This window comes from Fundulus heteroclitus, chromosome 6, assembly GCF_011125445.2.
Source record: "Fundulus heteroclitus isolate FHET01 chromosome 6, MU-UCD_Fhet_4.1, whole genome shotgun sequence".
NCBI classification, from domain to species: Eukaryota; Metazoa; Chordata; class Actinopteri; order Cyprinodontiformes; family Fundulidae; genus Fundulus; species Fundulus heteroclitus.
In genome coordinates, this window is record NC_046366.1 from 6,328,928 (window position 1) to 6,347,521 (window position 18,594).

The 18,594-nt window shown below is 40.5% G+C and overlaps 1 protein-coding gene across 1 annotated transcript in view; it reads right to left on the minus strand.

Annotated features, from left to right (window-relative positions):
* The window catches only part of LOC105925257 (cAMP-specific 3',5'-cyclic phosphodiesterase 4B), an 82,285-nt gene that overhangs the window by 61,033 nt on the left and 2,658 nt on the right, over positions 1–18,594 (minus strand). The window contains exon 2 of the mRNA XM_021315620.2: positions 16,138–16,205. The gene's annotated coding sequence lies outside the window, so the exon portion shown is untranslated. The remainder of the gene's footprint in view (positions 1–16,137; positions 16,206–18,594) is intronic.

Sequence of the window (18,594 nt, forward strand, 5' to 3'; positions counted from 1 at the left end):
ACAATTGATTTGCTGTGTTGATTTGTGATCCATCAAGAACCCCGCCGTGGGTTACCGATTTATTTCTTTTCATCTTCTTCCCTGCTTCCCCCCTCTCTCTCTTTTCGCTCCTTATCAATTTAATTTCTTTGTCCGAGCTCAAGTCGCGGGCTTTGCTTTAAACTCCTAGTTAGCTGCCCCCCTCTCGAAACGAGGCATTGTCCCATCAGCGTAAGCGTGGTTACGTTATTAGGACCTCCCCTCATACGTCATCGTAGCAGCCATCTTGGGAGGGTCACGTGTATCTGGACTGTAGGTAGCTTAGCTGAACTAGCTTTGTGTAAGACATCAAAGCGTCCAGTGAGATTCCCGAAGCTGTTCTGTCTGTCAATGCTGATACGTGAAATGCCGATGTTTCGAGGGCGGTGTTAAACAACTTTGAGTTAAGTTAAGATCTGCTAACCGCTCATTTTAATCCATTGTTTATTTTGTTTTGTTCTTTATTTCCACATATATATTTTGCATGTTTTAGTTTAGTAATGAGTAAGAATTCCAAAGTTGTTTGAATCAGAGAATTACTGTAACAGGGAATTGCTTTTGGTTCAATAAAACCAACGACTGCGGAATAGAAATTGTTTTGTGTTCAATCCAATTCACAGTTGCATGGGTATTCAGAAATCAGAGCTAACCTCCTTTGGAGTTAACATCTGATATTAATACAGAGACAATATCATTGGATGGTGATAAGGAATAAGGATTTAAACTCTAATTGCAGTTACATTGGGGTTCTCACAGCCTGCTGGATAAACCTGGTCGGTTAACAGTCCGACCTGATCATTTATTCCAGCATAAATTGAGTTCATAACAGCAAATTAACTAATGCATTAGTGGTATAAATACTTACAAGCTTATAGCTAACATCACCACCATTTGAACTATATTTGTTATAGCGGAAATTTGAGTTGAATGATTTATTATTTAAATTATAATACCAAATTATAATTAATAATAATAATAAGCATATTCAACCAGCTTATGGCATAGCATATAAATGCTTGAATGAAAAGAAATCTTTGACCTATCCAGCGACCATTTTTCAAGAAAACCGTCTAGCGAAAAATCTAGTAATTTTCTTCTGTGTTATTGGTGATTTTCCATGAAACTAATAATTATTCTGCAGTTATTGAGGCAGCGGCGACTGCTGCTGTGAACCTCTTTCCACTTCTCTTAGCGCTGTCTCACACAGACAGCTGCTTCTTCCTCGTCTTGAAAGCCGTCTGCAGTCAGAGCAAAGAGGAGAGCTTCTCTGTTCCCTCATTGCAAATGTATCCCGCCCTGATTTACAAAGCTAGATAAAATATAATATTTTTAATATAGTTTTTCTCTCTTAAACCGTTGCACTAAAAATAATTCCCTGGATTTTATTCACACATAGCATCACCGTCGTTCACTCTGTGCCTCTGATAACTGATGTTTTCGTAAAACTTTTTATGTGCTGTGGATTCAGGCAATGTATTAAAATTATAAATTATTTCATAAGGATAATTTGTAGCTCAGCTCTACACCCTCAGCAAGATCCTGGAGGGGGTATGGGAGTTTGCCCAACCAGTCTACATGTGCTTTGTGGATCTGGAGAAGGCATTCGACCACGTCCCCCCAGGGATCCTGTGGGGGGTACTCCGGGAGTATGGAGTACCGGGCCCTTTAATAAGGGCTGTCAGTCTCTGTATGACCGGTGTCAGAGTCTGGTCCGCATTGCCGGCAGTAAGTCGGACTCGTTTCCGGTGAGAGTTGGACTCCGCCAAGGCTGCCCTTTGTCACCGATTCTGTTCATAACTTTTATGGACAGAATTTCTAGGCGCAGCCAAGGTGTTGAGGGGATCCGTTTTGGTGGCCTTAGGTTTGCGTCTCTGCTATTCGCGGATGACGTGGTCCTATTGGCTTCATCAGGATGTGATCTACAGCTCTCACTGGAGCGGTTCGCAGCCGAGTGCGAAACGGCCGGGATGAGGATCAGTGCCTCCAAATCTGAGACCATGGTCTTGAACCGGAAAAGGGTAGAGTGCCTCCTCCGGGTTGGGGAGGATGTGTTACCCCTAGTGGAGGAGTTTAAGTATCTTGGGGTCTTGTTCATGAATGAGGGAAAGATGGAGCGGGAGATCGACAGGCGGATTGGTGCGGCGTCTGCTGTGAAGCGGGCGCTGTACCGATCCGTTGTGGTGAAGAGAGAGCTGAGCCAAAAGGCGAAGCTCTCGATTTACCGGTCGATCTACGTTCCTACCCTCATCTATGGTCACGAGCTTTGGGTCGTGACCGAAAGAACGAGATCCCGGATACAAGCGGCTGAAATGAGTTTTCTCCGTAGTGTGTCTGGGCTCTCCCTTAGAGATAGGGTGAGGAGCTCAGTCATCTGGGGAGGTCTCCACGTCGACAGGAGCTAGTTGAGGTGGCTCGGGCATCTGGTCAGGATGCCTCCTGGACGCCTCCCTGGAGAGGTGTTCCGGGCACGTCCCACCGGGAGGAGGCCCAGGGGAAGACCCAGGACACGCTGGAGGGACTGTGTCTCCTGGCTGGCCTGGGAACGCCTTGGGATTCCCCAGGAGGAGCTGGCCCTAGGGGCCTCCCTACTGAAGCTGCTAGCCCCGCGACCCGACCCCGGATAAGCGGAAGACGATGGATGGATGGATGGATCATTTGTAGCTTCAAACAAGGTTATATATTGAGAAATTAATATGTTAAATAGAACAATTTAGAGATTTTATTATTTTTGTTATTTATTATTATTATTAACATTTATCACACAAAAAACACACTAAAGTTAAACACACAAACGTAACGAAAATAGGTACCGTTGAGTACCAGTATCTATTCCCAGGTATCGGTACCGTATCGGTTCAAATGTGAAAGGTAACCGTCCCTATCTATTAATGCTTTAGGGAATGTTGGACCAGAACAAAAGCCGAGTAAGTGTTGTGGTTAGTTTTTCACTAAACAACGTGGAGGATTCCACAAACACTGACATTACCTGTCTGCCTGAGACTACAGGTCAGAGGAAGAGTGTGGTGGCAGCAGCAGAGGTTTGCTAATGCCCCTTTTCAATGGGCTTCTACTCCGCTTTGCTAGCATTGAGATTTTATTTTTTTCATCCCGTTCCAGGAGGCAGAGCAACTTTCACTGTTTCTCACAAATTTCTTTAAAGTGTTAATGTCACACACTAATTCAATCAGCGGCAGAACGGACAACACTGACGGCTGGGGGTGGGACTGCAGCCACCATCCAGGAAGTGTTCACCAAACTCAACCCAAGACCTTCAACGTTGTTAAGCTATACTACTCAGGTTTGGTGTGAAGTTTGTTACCAAAAAACTTCAAGTTCTCCCTGATGGCCTGGAAGTTTTAGTTGGAATCTAGATTTCTATTTGAGCTAAATCCAGAGCAGGTGAAAATTATTTCTTTTCTTTTTTTTATTTAAGACTGAAATGATTACAAAAGACAGCCAATTCTAGAAATCAAACATTTGTGTTGTGTTTATTGTTACTTCCTTGGATAAATGGTATGCTGCACCTTATAAAACGGTTATAGGCTGCGTTTTATTCACCAATGTGGTTAAAACTAAGTTAAAGTTAATAATTTAAAATAAAGATGAACAATGATACTGGCCAAAGGTTTTTGGTTTAATTTTCCTGGGTCTGTTTCTAAAAGGACCATATTTGTCCTTTCCTGGTTTAGGCCTTCCAATCACTGCAACAGATACAATATTGTTGACTGCAACTTTAATGCATTTTTATAACCATAACCCTCATCCCCACTTCAGGTTAGCAGTCAAGACAGTTTGCTACTATCAATATTCAGTCATTTGGATTAGTATAGAAGCTAATAAAATTACTTTCTCCGACTGACAGTTCCTGTGGTCGAGTCTTCAGCTCCTCCAACCACTTAGTCAAATTACTGCCCCCCTAGATTTGGAGAGTGGCCATATTGTGCTCATTACAGTAATGGTCTTCTTCCTAAACCTAAATTAGAGAGGAGTGTGCCTTCCTCTCCAACACACTATGTACAAAAGTTTGATTAAAAGCTGCAATATTTTTTACTTAGTTCTTATCTGAAGAGTAAATCAATGTAACTAAAATAGTTTGGAATCTTTTATTTGTAACACCATCTATATTTTCCTGCGTGCCCAAGAAAGATTTGCAAAAAGCAGTAAGATAAATGATTGTAGCAGTAGCATAAGCCCCCAGGAAAGAAATGCTATGATTCTCCATCAGCAAGCTTGGATTATCTTTTTTTTTTTTTACCTCCAATACCATCCTCCTCACTGTGTGGTGACAAAACATACATTTTAACTACTGCTCTGACTGTAGATTTGGGCAAGTTTAAGTCAGAAGCAATATTCAGTAAACATGGACAGAAACACTTTAAGCCCCCCTGCTGTTGAGAAAGTATTACTAAACTACAATCCAAACTAAGTGTAATACTGTCCATTAAATACTTTTTAGGTTAGTGAGGGTTTTAAAAATACAGTAAATCACAGTACTGATTTGTGCAGCATGTCAAATGCAAATCTATCCCAGTAACGGTAAAGATTTCCTGAAATCTTTTGCTTCTTCATTAAAAGGTCAAATTGGTAGAAATTCTCAGCGGTGTAAGCAATCAAATAGGCAAGAGTGCCATTAAAGAAAAGAGAACATTTTGTGAGATCCTGTAATGTCCAGCAGAAACAGATGTAAACCTTTAACATTTTAGAGAACTGTAAATATTTGAGGAAGTCGAGTCACTGTGTGTTCTTGCTATCTGAGACAATGAGCACCTGCTCAGTTTACAAACTGCCCAGACAGCTCAATAAAGTGGGACAGAACGGCTGGGTTAGAGTTTCATAATGGACACCGAGGGGAGTTCCCAACCTCAAAGAGACCACTTATCGAGAACTAATCCAAAAAAATCCAATTAAAGTGTTTAAAACTTCAACTCTTTTCCTCTCAGTGGCCAAGATGTTTAAGATATAACTTTAAAAAACTGAGCATCCAAAACATTGATGTTTAAACGCTTGGTGGAAAAACATGGCAAACCTTTAACAGGCGTTTTTTTCCCACACAACTAGATCCAGTGCTAATGTATGTTCCTGTTTTCGTAGCAGTAGGGTTTTCCTGTTTAATTTTTTTCTGACAAAGCACTGATCCAATAAAGGGATGCTACGTCATCACTAACTCTTTGATTGGCCGGAGGAAAAAAACATTCACATTGGGGGCTGAAGGAGGACTCATGGAAGATAACAACCAATTAAAAAGTATTGATGCACTGCGTTTCTTGCTTTTAGTAGCAAAAAAACAGTTAAAATTTTTTTTGCAATAGCAAAATGTTGGATTAGCATTACAGTCCCAGCCAAAAATCTTGTTGCATGTGTACGCAAAAGTGATAATTGCTTATTATCTGACTCTTAATTTCCTAATATAAGAAACAACACCAGTTAATTGTAACAATTTAAAGTTTATTTAGATATTTATTTTCATTTTAAAAAGCTGGTTTCAACTTTTTATTTTATATATTTACCACCTATCAGCATTTTCATGATGTTATTGCTCTCCTACCAGTTAGAGGTGGCTATATGGTTTTGTCACACGTGTCATAGTCAGAGCCATTTTCAAATCAATTTTGTCCAGAAAACCAGAGCACATTAGATTAAATGCTGACTGCACGTTTTCTCAGTAGGTGAGAAGCTACATGGGATGGGCTCCTATTATCTGACCCAAGGAATATTTTGATGGCAGGATCTCAAAATGTAAGCCCAAAAATACAAATGTAAATAAAAAACCTGTATAACAAGGATACGCTATGTCACTAAGCAGTAGGCAAATGACACAAAGTGTACCAGTCTAGTGCGTCAATCTATCACATAATGCCATTATACAATGGAGATGTGTGCAGGGTGAGTTCATCATTGTCATACACTTAAACCACTAAATACCGAAACAAAGGTAGCTTTGTGGTTCTGAAACAGAGGAAGCAAAAGACCCTCTATGTAGAACTACGTTGTTACATTGAACTGTGGCAGGCCTTTCAAAACTCGTGTATGTTACAACCGTGATAGGTCCCCTTTATACACACACACACCAGAAAAAGGATTTAAAAAGGATTTATAGGATACAATTTAAAAAGTTAAGGAAAAAAGATTATCTAAGAATATATAATCGAATAAAGAAACAGACCCAACTTACCAAGTGTCACTCTTGTCAGTGAAAAATAGATTTGTTTTATGTGTATTCATATACTCCCTTCCTGTTTTATAGCTAAATTGGGAAGTAAGTACAAATGATCACAAGGCATGGCGGTTGCAGACGGCAACATTTCCTGTTTGAATGGGAGTCAAACCTTGGCAACAGTAACATGAACAGATTTTAAATCAGTGCTTTGTCATCCATAAGTTGTTTGATATTTCCTGACGCATATAGCATTAGTATCACCGTGGAGCTAAAATAAGTATTTTTGAGCACCATGTTTTCTCATTCTGCTCAGAAATCGTAAAAGCCCTAAAGGAAAGCCATTTACTTACAAAACAGAACAAAGTATTTTTAGCTCAAATATATAAGATAGTGTCATAGAATTAGATATTCAAAGTAAGGTTGTTTTGCATATTGCTATTTAACAGCATTTAAACTTACTGTTTTAAGTTATTTCAAATGTTTAATTTGAAACTTTAACTTAACAAACTTGATCGTATTGCTACTTAAGATCCTTTTACACTGCTTCTCTTCCCGTTATGTATGCTGGTGTGTTTAAAAGCATGTTTTGCACTGGTCCATAAGTGAAGAGATGAAGCAGGTTTTGTGTAACATCTGTGATTTTCTCCTCACCCCACCAACCCCTGACTGTCATGCACCAGCCCCATGCACACATTTATGTTCACATGGCATTTAGTCATACCTGCAATCTCCAGTTTATACTACTGCATATACAATAATTATAGTCATTGCCTGTACATCTGGTTGGATGTACTGGTTTTACTGGTGAAATGTGAAAAGACAATCAAGTTGAATCTTGTTCAATGCTCTACACCAGGTGTGTCCACCTCAAGTCCTGAAACTTTTAGATGTATCCCTGTTCCAACCCCCTGGAATCATGTGAAAGGGTTGCTAACCAGGTTTCTGCAGAACTTGATGACACGCTGAGAAGTAAGGATGGACAATTACCATTTCCTGTTAGAATTATAAATCTGTTATAATGTCGGAAGTATTAAGATTTACTGTGACAATGACGAACTCCACAATGATGTTTACAAAACTAAAAAACCAGAAGTTTTGTTGCGATTACTACTTTTTTTCACTCTTTCTGGGTTTTTACGGCACTAGTGGCTCGTTTTTCATACAGCAGACTGACAGGAAAGAGGATATGAGAGAGGGGAGAGACTTCTGGCTGGAATCGTGGCTGGTCAGCCAAGGCTTCCGTATATGGGTTGTTCGCACTACCTCTGCGCCATCGGAGCTTGCCCTAAACTGCTAGTTTTACTATAATTTCCACAATGGATTTCGGGAGAGTAGCAAATCTTATATTAGCATTTTTTTAATATTTAATGCAGTCATTGTGTGTTGTTTGGTGATACATTTGCAGTAATTCATGTAACTGGTGTCCTGACCTAGCCTATTCAATAACCGGTAATTCAGCCATTTGATTTGACTGGTGTTAGAGAACCCTACTTTATTAACAGTCTATGAGCGAACCTTAGCGGCCAAATAAGTGTTAGCTGAATTAATAGGAAACTATGTCACTTGAGTGACGTTTAACATTCAGCATGCTGAGGTGAACAAACCTTCATCAGAGCAGACAAAGTGTCTGCATAGCATATCACAAGATTAAGTAAAGTTATTATTGGGTCATTGATGCAACATTTGAACAGCAGTTAAATAAACTCGGTAGCAGTAGCACTGTATAAAGTTAAGCCCAAATTATTAAATCCCCCAACAGTACTAGAATTAAAGCAATCATTTAATGTTACAAACATGTTTCTTCAGACTGTAAGTAATATTAACATTTTGAATAGACCAGTGAGGCTACTGACTTGAATCCAATAGAGAATCTGTAGCGGGTGCTAAAGATTAGGTGATAGTATGAACCTAATAGACAATAAATAACAATGGAAACATGCAAAAAGGTGGTCTAATTTGTTTATTCATTTCTATGGCGGATATAAATCCTTTTAAGCAGCCAATATTTTTTTTTATTTAAATCAATTAGTTTTGTGCTTCACTTAATAAATATAATAAATATATAAAGCATCTGAGAGATTCAGCGCTCATGCCACAAACTTTTTCTGACATATCCCCAATAAAGAATATTTAATTACAAGGTGTAGCTGAAGAAGTTTTTTTTTTTTTTTGCCCTTTTCTAATCTGTAGGAAAACACTATTAGGGTACCATTTCGATGAAGCAGCAAAGCTTCCTATGTAACTAAAGCCTAACACCGATGGCAGCAGTGCTACAGTATGTGTTCGCTATTAAACATTTACTATGAGAAAAAGAACAGTTCAATGGCTGTTAATAAAAGGCCCTGACCTAAAAGAGCTTTTATTTTTAGTCAGATACATAACTATAGTCTTCAACCTGGACTATGTTGAGACTGTTAGAATATTCTCAACAGTCTCAAAAAGCAACAAAATAAAAATAAAAAACATCACAATCACTTCTAGTGCCTTTTTCAGCACATATGCACTCTCTAAATTTAACCCACACTAAAGTTGACACCAAATAATATCGCCCCCACGCTGAGCACAACACTAATGGTTTAAATTGATAAATTAAAACCCTTTTTGCAGGGTTAACAACTGCATGTGCAGAGTACCATATCTGCTATGCTGGAGTAGGATCTAGCCGCTTGCAATGTGGTCTTTCTAATCTTATCCATCCATCCCACACTGTTTGTGTAGGCATGTCCTACACAAAGAGCAGTGGCTGCACTTCATGCAGCTGTCCTTACTCTGACTGGGCTGGACTCAGATGAAAGTATGGAAAAATATACAACCTCCATGATGCTTGTTGAGATTTTTAGGCTATTTTCGCAGTTAAAGAAACTGTAGATCAGAAATGTTATCTAAAATAATACTGATATCTGTTTTTAACCCTTTAAATTCCAGTACAGTCAGTGCTGAAATTTAAAGGGTTAAAAACAGTAAGTGCTTGTGCATGTGACCTTGCCGTTGCATTAGTGGTTTGCTAATCAGCATTTCTGATTCCTGAGGTTATTCCCCAACAATATCAGCGTTTTAAACTTTTGATTGAGCCCACACTTAAGCTGACACAGGCTCTTCTATCTCACTTATTTTTTCACTTCATTTCTCTTCACTTCTGGAATTAGCTTTGACATACCCGTATAAACATTCCACCGTGCTACTGTAAAGACATTTGGACAATAAGAAAGAATGGCTATGATCTAATTGAGCTGTTGGGGACAATAATTTCTAAAAAGAAAAAAAATCAGCGTGTTCAAACATCTGTGGCTCTCACCCAGAAGCGCATGCATTTGTGTGTGGAGCTCAAACTCAAAGCAAGATCTGTATCATGTTTTTGCACGATGACATCGGCTCATCCTTTCTTGCACAGCGTCAAGAAACGATGGCAAAAAAATATAAAAGGCAACACTGCAATGCTTATTATTTAATAGTAAACTGATATTTCTAATAAACCTGGTGCATCTCAATAGATTAGAATGTCACAAAAACTGTAGTAAATTTCAATTCACTTAAAAATAATCCAAAATGTGAAACTTAAATTGTACAGATTCATTACAAACAGACTGATATTTGTCTTTTTTCATCATGGCTTACAGCTAATGAGAACCCAGGATTTCAGTCCCTTATAATATAATATTATGCTGGAACAATAAAAAGGGATTTTCAATGCAGAAACGTGTATGAACACCATGTAGCCAACACCTGCACTGGGCTCGTCTGGCATGAATTACTGCATCGATGCAGTGTGACATGGAGGAGACCAGCCTGTGGATCTGCTGAGGTGTTGAGGGTTGCTCTGATAGCAGCCTCAGCTCTACTGCTTTGTTGTTTTGGTGCCTCTCGTCTTCCTCTCGACCATACCCCACAGATTCTCTCTAGGATGTAGCTCTAGGCAGTTTACAAGCTAGCAAAGCACAGTGACATTAACAACGTCCTGCTGGTAAATTAAATCAGAATCTCCATAAAGTTTGCCTGTAATATTCTGGTTTCTGTTCTGATTTTATTTTTGAGTCATTTTCCTCTCCTGCTTTAGGTTCTCTGCTTGCTTTGAGTTTGTGTCCTGTCTGGGTTTTTATTTACTGTTAGTTTATCCTGTTTTGTCTAATCTGATCATTAGTCTTAGCTTTATTTTCTGTTTTTAGGTTTTTACTTTAGAGTGATTTTGTTTCTCAGTAAGTTTGTAGTTTCTGTCCACTTGTCCTGTCAGCTTTTTAGCTTTGATTTCTGGTTTATTTCTTGTTTTGATCCTCTGCACTGATGTCTGGTGTAATTACCCACTCTGCACACCTGCCTTACTCCACCTCTGTTGCAATCATCTCTGACCGGTTTCACCTGCTTCCACCTCCATATAAACTGTTGAGACCAGACATCAGTGCCAGGTCGTCTTGTTGAGTTATGGGTGAGTCTCCTCCTGCAAGATTCGGTTTATGAGTTGCTTTTGGATTTTTGTCTCCAGTAACCTGAGCTATCATGTTCTGTCTGTTCCTGCCCTGCCTGCACAACTGGACTGTTTGTTTTTCTGCCATTTTTGTTACAACAGGTTTTTTTTGGATTTTGTCTCTGTTTTTGATTTCTGTTATTAAAATCCTTCTTTTTAAAGAAATCTCTGCTGGTCTAGCTGAATTCTGGGTCCCCTGCCACTGATCATTGCATTGCCAGCTGAGGGATGCATGAAAGTCTGTGATGTTTACTGGTAGACGGCCTCCTTGGGGCTTGATAAAACACAGTAAACCAACGGCAGTAGATAATATGACTGACCCAATTCATCACTCACTGCAATTCTGTGCCTCCCTCCAGACTCTGGGGAAATTGTTCATTTTTAAAAAGAGAAAGCAAATTCACTTTAGTCTAAAAAGTGGACTTCAGTTCCCTGACCAGCATCTCAATTACTTTTCCTCCTTAGCTAAGGCGCCTCTGATGTTGTCTCTGGTTCAGAATGGGTTTAAACACAAGGACTGCGGTAGTCATAGCCCATTTCCTGGATACATCTGTGTGACAGTGACTCAGGTGTTGTAACAGCGAACCCAGCTGCAGCCCAAACACCTTGTTCATCTCACCTGACAATTTGAAGGACCTTTTGTTTCACAATCCTCCAAAGGCTGCAGCTACCCATGTTTCTCGTGCTTCTTCTATCGCGACTTTTCCTTCCACTCAACGGTCCCGTAATATGCTATAATACATCAATTTGTGCACGGCCGGCATCTTTAGCAAAGAGCTTTAGTGGCTTACCCTCCTTGTGGACGGCGTTAGCGACCGTATGCAGAAACACTGTCAAGTCAGCAGTCTTACCAATGATTGCGTAGATTTTACATATTATAATCTGTTTTCATTGGTCTAATGATATATTGTAATTTTCAGAGAAATCTAATTAAGGTATTATTAGCTGCCAGCCGTACTTGAACTTGTACCACTCAGTGTGTAATGAATTTATATGTTTTTCATTTACTGAAATAAATGTAACTTTTCAATGACATTCTACGTCACTGAGATGTGATCGCGTTCTTCTAGTAGATTATTTATAAAAACTCAAACTCCTAACCATGACTAACTGTGTCAAAGTGGAAATATTTCCCTGTATGTTTCCATTCTGCGCTGGAGCAGATGTCAGCAGAAACAAGCTTTTCAGATCAGTGAGGGCTGAGAGGAGTTTGCTGAGGAGGGGAAGAAACAACACAGAGATTTGTGGCGGCTGAAAGATGACGTCACTGTGGAGGCCACATGCAGGGAAGCCACTGCCCTGCTGTACCGGCTGAGAGAGAGCGAGACAGGGCCAGAATGGGCTGGCCACACCTTCTGAGCCTGCTGATACTGAGACTAATGTCCCGGGATTGTTCTGCAGTCACAACATGTGCCTGTTAACACAGAGCTGAAAATAAAGTCATTATCCATTATTTAATTATTTATTTAAACTTGGCCTTAGCAAAGTGAAACAAGAACAGCAGAAGCAAACTAAATTCGAGCTTTGCTTTCTTGCAAACTGAACTAATTGTTAATCATCAACTTTATGTCAGACACCAATTGGTTCATATTAAAAAACAGACAAACAGAACAACAACAATAAGACACAAAAAAAAAAGAGTGTTCATCCATTGGCCTATAAGATGAGGCACCAGCGTTTCCACAGACTAGAGAAGAACCTAACCGGGCTTTGTGCAGCGTTTGTCAGAATATCAGGGATGCCATTTGCAGAATCTTTTTAGTCTACACATACTTCTGTACATGAGGTTTCGGAGCACAGCAGCACAAGTTGGTACACTGACATTCACAAACATCTGACTTGCACTACTCCATCGCGGCACCTTAAGCAGCATCCTCATGCCATCACTGTATGCCACCTGAAGTTGGTGCATACTACTTTCTCTGTAATGCCGCCACAGGTGGCCAGTATACATGGGAGTGCAATATGCTGTAAAAAGTGCTGTTCTGGCCCATACTGAGCACACAGAGAACTGACGAATAAGCATTTCAGCCTGTGCATATTGCATACAACGCTGCCTGTCAATGTCTCCATCATCAGGTAGAGGTCAGCAGTTGTGTAATGTCCCAAATATTTCACCTCATCACACACTTTGAGAATGCTGTCTGACAGAGGGAAGTCAGGAAGAGATCATTTAGAGTCCTCTTTACTCCTGACAATCTGACAATCATGATGCATCGCATTTAATATCAAAGTCTATACCGTATTGAGAGCAAAGCCTTAACAGTTGCTTCAGACCAGCACTACATAGACAGAAAATCACCAGATCATCCGCATACATCAGGTGGTTGATGGTTGTATTGCCGACCCGACAGCCAGTCCTACATTGATCCAACAACTTAGATAAATCATCTGTATACACGTTAAAAACGCAAGGCGAGAGAATGCTGCCTTGCCTCGCACCATTACTCACATAAAAGGGAGATGATTCAGAGTTTCCCCATTTCACATTCATAGACTGGTGAGCATACCAATACACTAAAATTCTCAATAAATATTCCGGAACTCCTCTATTGTACAGTTTATGAAACAATGTTTCACGATTTACATAATCATACGCTGTTGGGGCATCAATAAAACACATAAAATGGTGTGATTATGCCTACTGTACGAGTCCAAGATCTCCCTGAGAGCAAAAACGCACATATCTGTGCTAAGTTTTGGTTTAAAACCAATATAGTTGTCAGATGTAACAGTAAACTTCTCAATTCAATTTAATATAGAGAATTTAATTTGATACGATACTGGTCAGAGCTATGGGTCAATAGTTATCTTTGCTATTTATTTTGCCAGCCTTATCTTTTACAATAAGCACTAAAATCACAGCCAAATACCAAATACCATGAATTAAAACCCCAGTAAAACAAATGGCTAGCAAAGGAAAAACAAACAAAGATCCTTAGATCAAAAACCCTTCTTATCAGTTGGGATAACAATCTGAACTGGACTGTATTGTTTCGTAACTAGGATGAAACTGGAATGTCTGTAACAGGACTTTAAGTCTGCCTGCATAAATAGACTGGAGTGGCTTTATTCATAAAGTGCCTTGGGATGACATTAACTGTGAATTGGGGCTGTAAAACGAAACTGAATACATCAACCATGGCTGCTGATTTTGTATAAACTTTGTTTATTTTTTATCTCACCTACATTTTAATGACACAGATACATAATTATTCCATCATGGCCCCTTAGTGTTACACTGCTGCGATAAAGGAAAGAGGGCCACATAAATGGCAGCTGTAGGAGTGAGTGAGTCACGGTTTGATGGTTTCAGCTGAACACAACTGATAATTCAATGTGAATCATTCCTTAAAATAAAGAAAAAAATACAGAAAGTCAATGGCAAACCTTATTCAAGTGGCCCCATTGACCGTCTGATGAGGCATTATAATCCTTTTTAGAATCAACTCTAGTCTTGGCTTGAAGCTTTACTTTGAAAGCATCCAGCAAAATGCACCTTAACCCCCCCCCCCCCCCCCCCCCCCCATCGGCAGCACAGGAAAGAACAAACACTAAGATCAACTAATCAGTCTCTGATTTGTGTTCGCTTCATTTCAATATCAGTGTCTTATTTTACAAAATCCCTGTCAGTCGGCCAAGAAGGAAACACAACGTTCACATAATCGTGTTCCACTAATCTGCCCTATTTCTAAAATACGCCGCAGCCCTCCTTCGTGAAATCCGCCAGACGACAACTAACACTGAGGTGAAATATTGCGCAGGCTTTACTTATAATTAGGGATGCACAGGTACAAGTATTGTAGCTGAAAATAGCCGGGACAGTCCCGTCAGTCACATACACATCTGGACCAACCAAATAGGCCATTCTACCTCAACACATGCACAATGTTTATGCGCCAAAAACAACAGAGAGGAATCCCAGCTATCGCTAAACTCTGCTATGTGGGAGTCGGAAGGTTTCCCATTTAGCTTCGGTGGACAAAAAAAAAGGTGGACTGAACCAAAACTGTATGTCACAGCATATGCATCTTTCGACAGCAATACGGTCTGTAGCTCACTTTGCAAAACCTTACCTTATACGACGCCAAACTGAATGGAAATAAATCATAGGTAGTGGAGAAAAATCCAAATACGGCTACCTGTAGCATCCAATGAGCCCAAACTCCACACATGCTTGAAATACAGGTCTGAGGAATTTTCATTGATATGTATTACTAGAGAGGACATCGCATATTGTACTCTATAGAGAGTGACGTTCTCACACAGGCACCTTGCTATGCACTGAGGTCTTGTCAACTAAATCATGCTGTTCTAATACGAAATGAGCACACATCTGTCAGAAAAACAGTCGTACCGCTCTTAATTCTTAGCCGATTTTTATAAAATATGGCTCATATTAAAGAAGAGAAAACTGTCGATGCTATGATACGTATAAATATGTCCTTTCCCTAAACATAAATCCATAAGCAGAGTGGGAATTGTGCAGTCATAGTGACAGCTATGCCTACTGTGCTATTAAAAAATCGCCATGCTGTCAGTTTATTTTTTAACAGCTCAAACTTCATGATTGTGTCACAGTTTGTTGGTTTCTGATCTTGAAGCTGAATTTCTTAACTGATACAGGCTAATAAAAGAGGGTTTCTGGGGCGTACAGGCGATCAGGACATTTTGCGATGTGTCAGCCTGTCTCTCGCCCCGATGACCCGGCCTGCTATGCTATCGCCAAAGGGGGAACCAAAGGCTCGGTCCGGGTCCTGCTTGACTTTTTTTTTCTTTTTTAATAAACAATCCACGCAGTCCGTGGTTCTGTCGGGGCGCGTTGCCTCTCTGAAGCTGCTCCCAGATTAAGAACTGACACCCACCCGCCCTCCTGCCGTCACAGCGGCGCAGAGACACAGAGAGAGACCGCCGAAGGGGAGAGGTGGAGCAGAGAGGGAGGATAAATAATAAAAAAGCTCTGGTTTGTTGTATATTAAACTATATATTCATATTTGTTTGTAACGGAGGAAGTAAGACAAACACTAGTGACGTTAAGTCAAAACACTATAGCTAGCTGTTTAATGCTGAAATGCCCAGAAATTCAAATTCTGTGTAACCTTCATAAACTCCACTGATACATGACTATAAATGAAAATTAGCATCCTTGTAATATATGATTTATATTAATCGGTTTTATGTTGGTTTTATGTTGAGCAGATAGTTGATCATTTACCAGTTGTCTAAATGAATGTGAACCTGGTAAACTGAGGTGTTAAATAGGATTTGTGCAGGTGCACCTAGGAAAAAAATGTTGGCGCGCCCAGAGCAAAACGTTAGTTTAGAGCCCTGAAGGCGCTTCTGTTTAAAGTAAAAGCAACTAGATCATGTTAGAGAGTTTTGGCTTTGAATTTGACACAGAAGATTTTACCGGAGCTCATTGTTCTGGCCCATTCCTAACAGCAACGCTACAATAGCATCAGAAACGTCTCAGTCATCCACACATGCAGCCAAATGTACTTACAGAGAAGCTGAGGGTCTTAGTGGCAGTGGTGAAAGCAGGAGCTCAATTTGCACAAGCAGATTGCCAACCTGAAAGACAGAGATCACACGTATTACAAGGGCACAGATTACTTTTTGAAACATAATACCTGACAGACTACATCCTAGCTCCCAACCAGACGTTCTCCCTGAAGCACAAAAAGCTTCAGCTGCAGAATGCCTCAGAGAACGACAGTACGAGTAGAAATCCTGCAAATTATTTGCCATATGTGAAAACCCTCCTCCTACTATGACTAAAATCACAATAAGACTGATGCTATATTAGAGCTTTTCCCCTAATGAGGTTCTGGTTCTTAACCAGGGCTGGTGCTAGAGCCAATTCTCAATGGGTTCTGTAGGAAAATAACTCTCTGTTTTTCCACCACCTGAGGCCCAATTTTAGAACCACATCATTACATCATCATGAACGTCTCATTCATTTACCGTTTGATCGAGTTTTTTGTGACAGATTGTGGTGCATGGAGACAATTTAAGCAACACAAGTAAGATTATTTATCTCAGCATCCCTGCTCTACTATTCCCACCAGAATTCATTAGCACTGTTTTAAACAAGCAGCGGTGTTTGTGAACGCTCCACACTCGCGATCAGCCGGATAATGGGAGTCAAACACGCCGTTTAATGAAAGATTTATCAACAAAAGTAGATGGTAAAAGGAACAACATTTCTGGATTGGGTGGTGGGGGGGGGGGGGGGTGGGAAGAGAGGGATCATCAGCCATGAACGCAACATTGACCTACATACACTTTTTGACGGGGACTTTCAAAATAAACTGCCAGTAGATAAGAGACGGTCAGCTCTGGTCATTCTGACGCTGATCCAACATTTTATTCTCGTTGTTTGTACTGTTATGGTGTTTTCAATGTGGCGCTCACAACGTTTTCATTGGCTGCTGTTCCTCGTGAGCCCGTCCCCACCTACCTCCTGACAAAATCGGTTCTTTCCACTGGTCGCGCAGCAAGCTGGGGCTGCAATACCACCGGATTACAGTGCTTGGGGCCAAAGTTTGTGTCAGTAGAAACACAAAGAATTGGTGCTTAGAAAGCACTACCACCACATAAGCCAGTGGTTCCCCCCCCCCCCCCCCCCCCCGTGATTAAAAAGAAAGTTTTAACGCCCCCCTCCAACCAATCTTTTCAACATTTGACCAGAGAAAAGCCAACTGCAGTAAAACAGATATCAATGATATAAACTGCAATCTTCTTTAAATCATAATTTTATTGTGTAATTGTATTCAACATTTTAAATAACCTCTCAAAACTGGTAATTCTTCTGGTCTATTTCTTCCATGCCCCCCTGTAGTTACACTAACCCCCCTCAGGGGGCGCACCCACCACTCTGGGAGCCACTGAGTTAAAGATCCAGTGTGTAAGATTTTCACACTGCTGCACCATCTAGTGGTGCGTTAGATGAATTGCAAACGACTTCGCCGTTAAGCGCGTAATAACTTCTACGGAAGCCTCGGAGTATCATAAATGTGACAAAGTCAACATGTCTTCCATGTTTTAGCTACTGCCAATAGCTAATAGCTACGGCCATCGTGTAAAATGTTTTTTGGCACTGTTGACAAGCTCGCTTGTTTTTTTCTAAAGTAGTTTGTAAATTCTGTGAGTCACGTTTTTTTGGGCCCGTTTCTGAACTTGCAGTTGCTTATTTTGGCTCTAAAAAAGCGACTAAACTGAAAGCAATACTCCATTTTTACTCATTAAAAGCCAAATTAGTCATACACTGTCCATTTGAGCAAATCGGTTTAATGGTAAAGGCCCCATCAAACAAAGAATATCAACATGCGGCGTCTTTTCAGCACACTCGCAGCAGTCTTCATATAACAGTTACAGGATGCACACAAACCAGCCAACACGAACAGAATGTTGTCAGTACTCACTGCTAGCTGAATGACAGACTAACAGGCCGATCTGAAACCCAAAACGCCTTTACACAGACAAGCCAGAACCATCAATGGTCTCTGCCGGCAGTCGGTCACATCAGGATTAACGCCACCAAGCAACCAATCACTGACTCATCAGTCTGGCTACGCTTTGAAACAGCAGCTGGATGTGCCGTGTTGTTTCAGCACCGGCTGAGAAGAAAAGCACAATGACCCGTTGAGATCACACCCGACCAACATGCAGACTACACAGATGCTTCCGGGGCAGGCTTAAGCGCGACATACTGGTACATTCCTAATGTGTACAACTGAATCAAAAAACAAGTGAAAGTTACAACTTGTTCCTAGATGGAGATGATTGGTGGGATGAGGGTCCAAAAATCGGATTTACATGAGTGATCACAAAACCCAGGCCTTGTGTTGATAAGCATGGCTTGGAATTGAACTGAAGCTCCCTCAAATGACGGGCTTTTAAAGCTCACTGTTCCTCAAGCTAAACAACTTCTTTGAGTTTAAAAACCTGAGCTTAACTC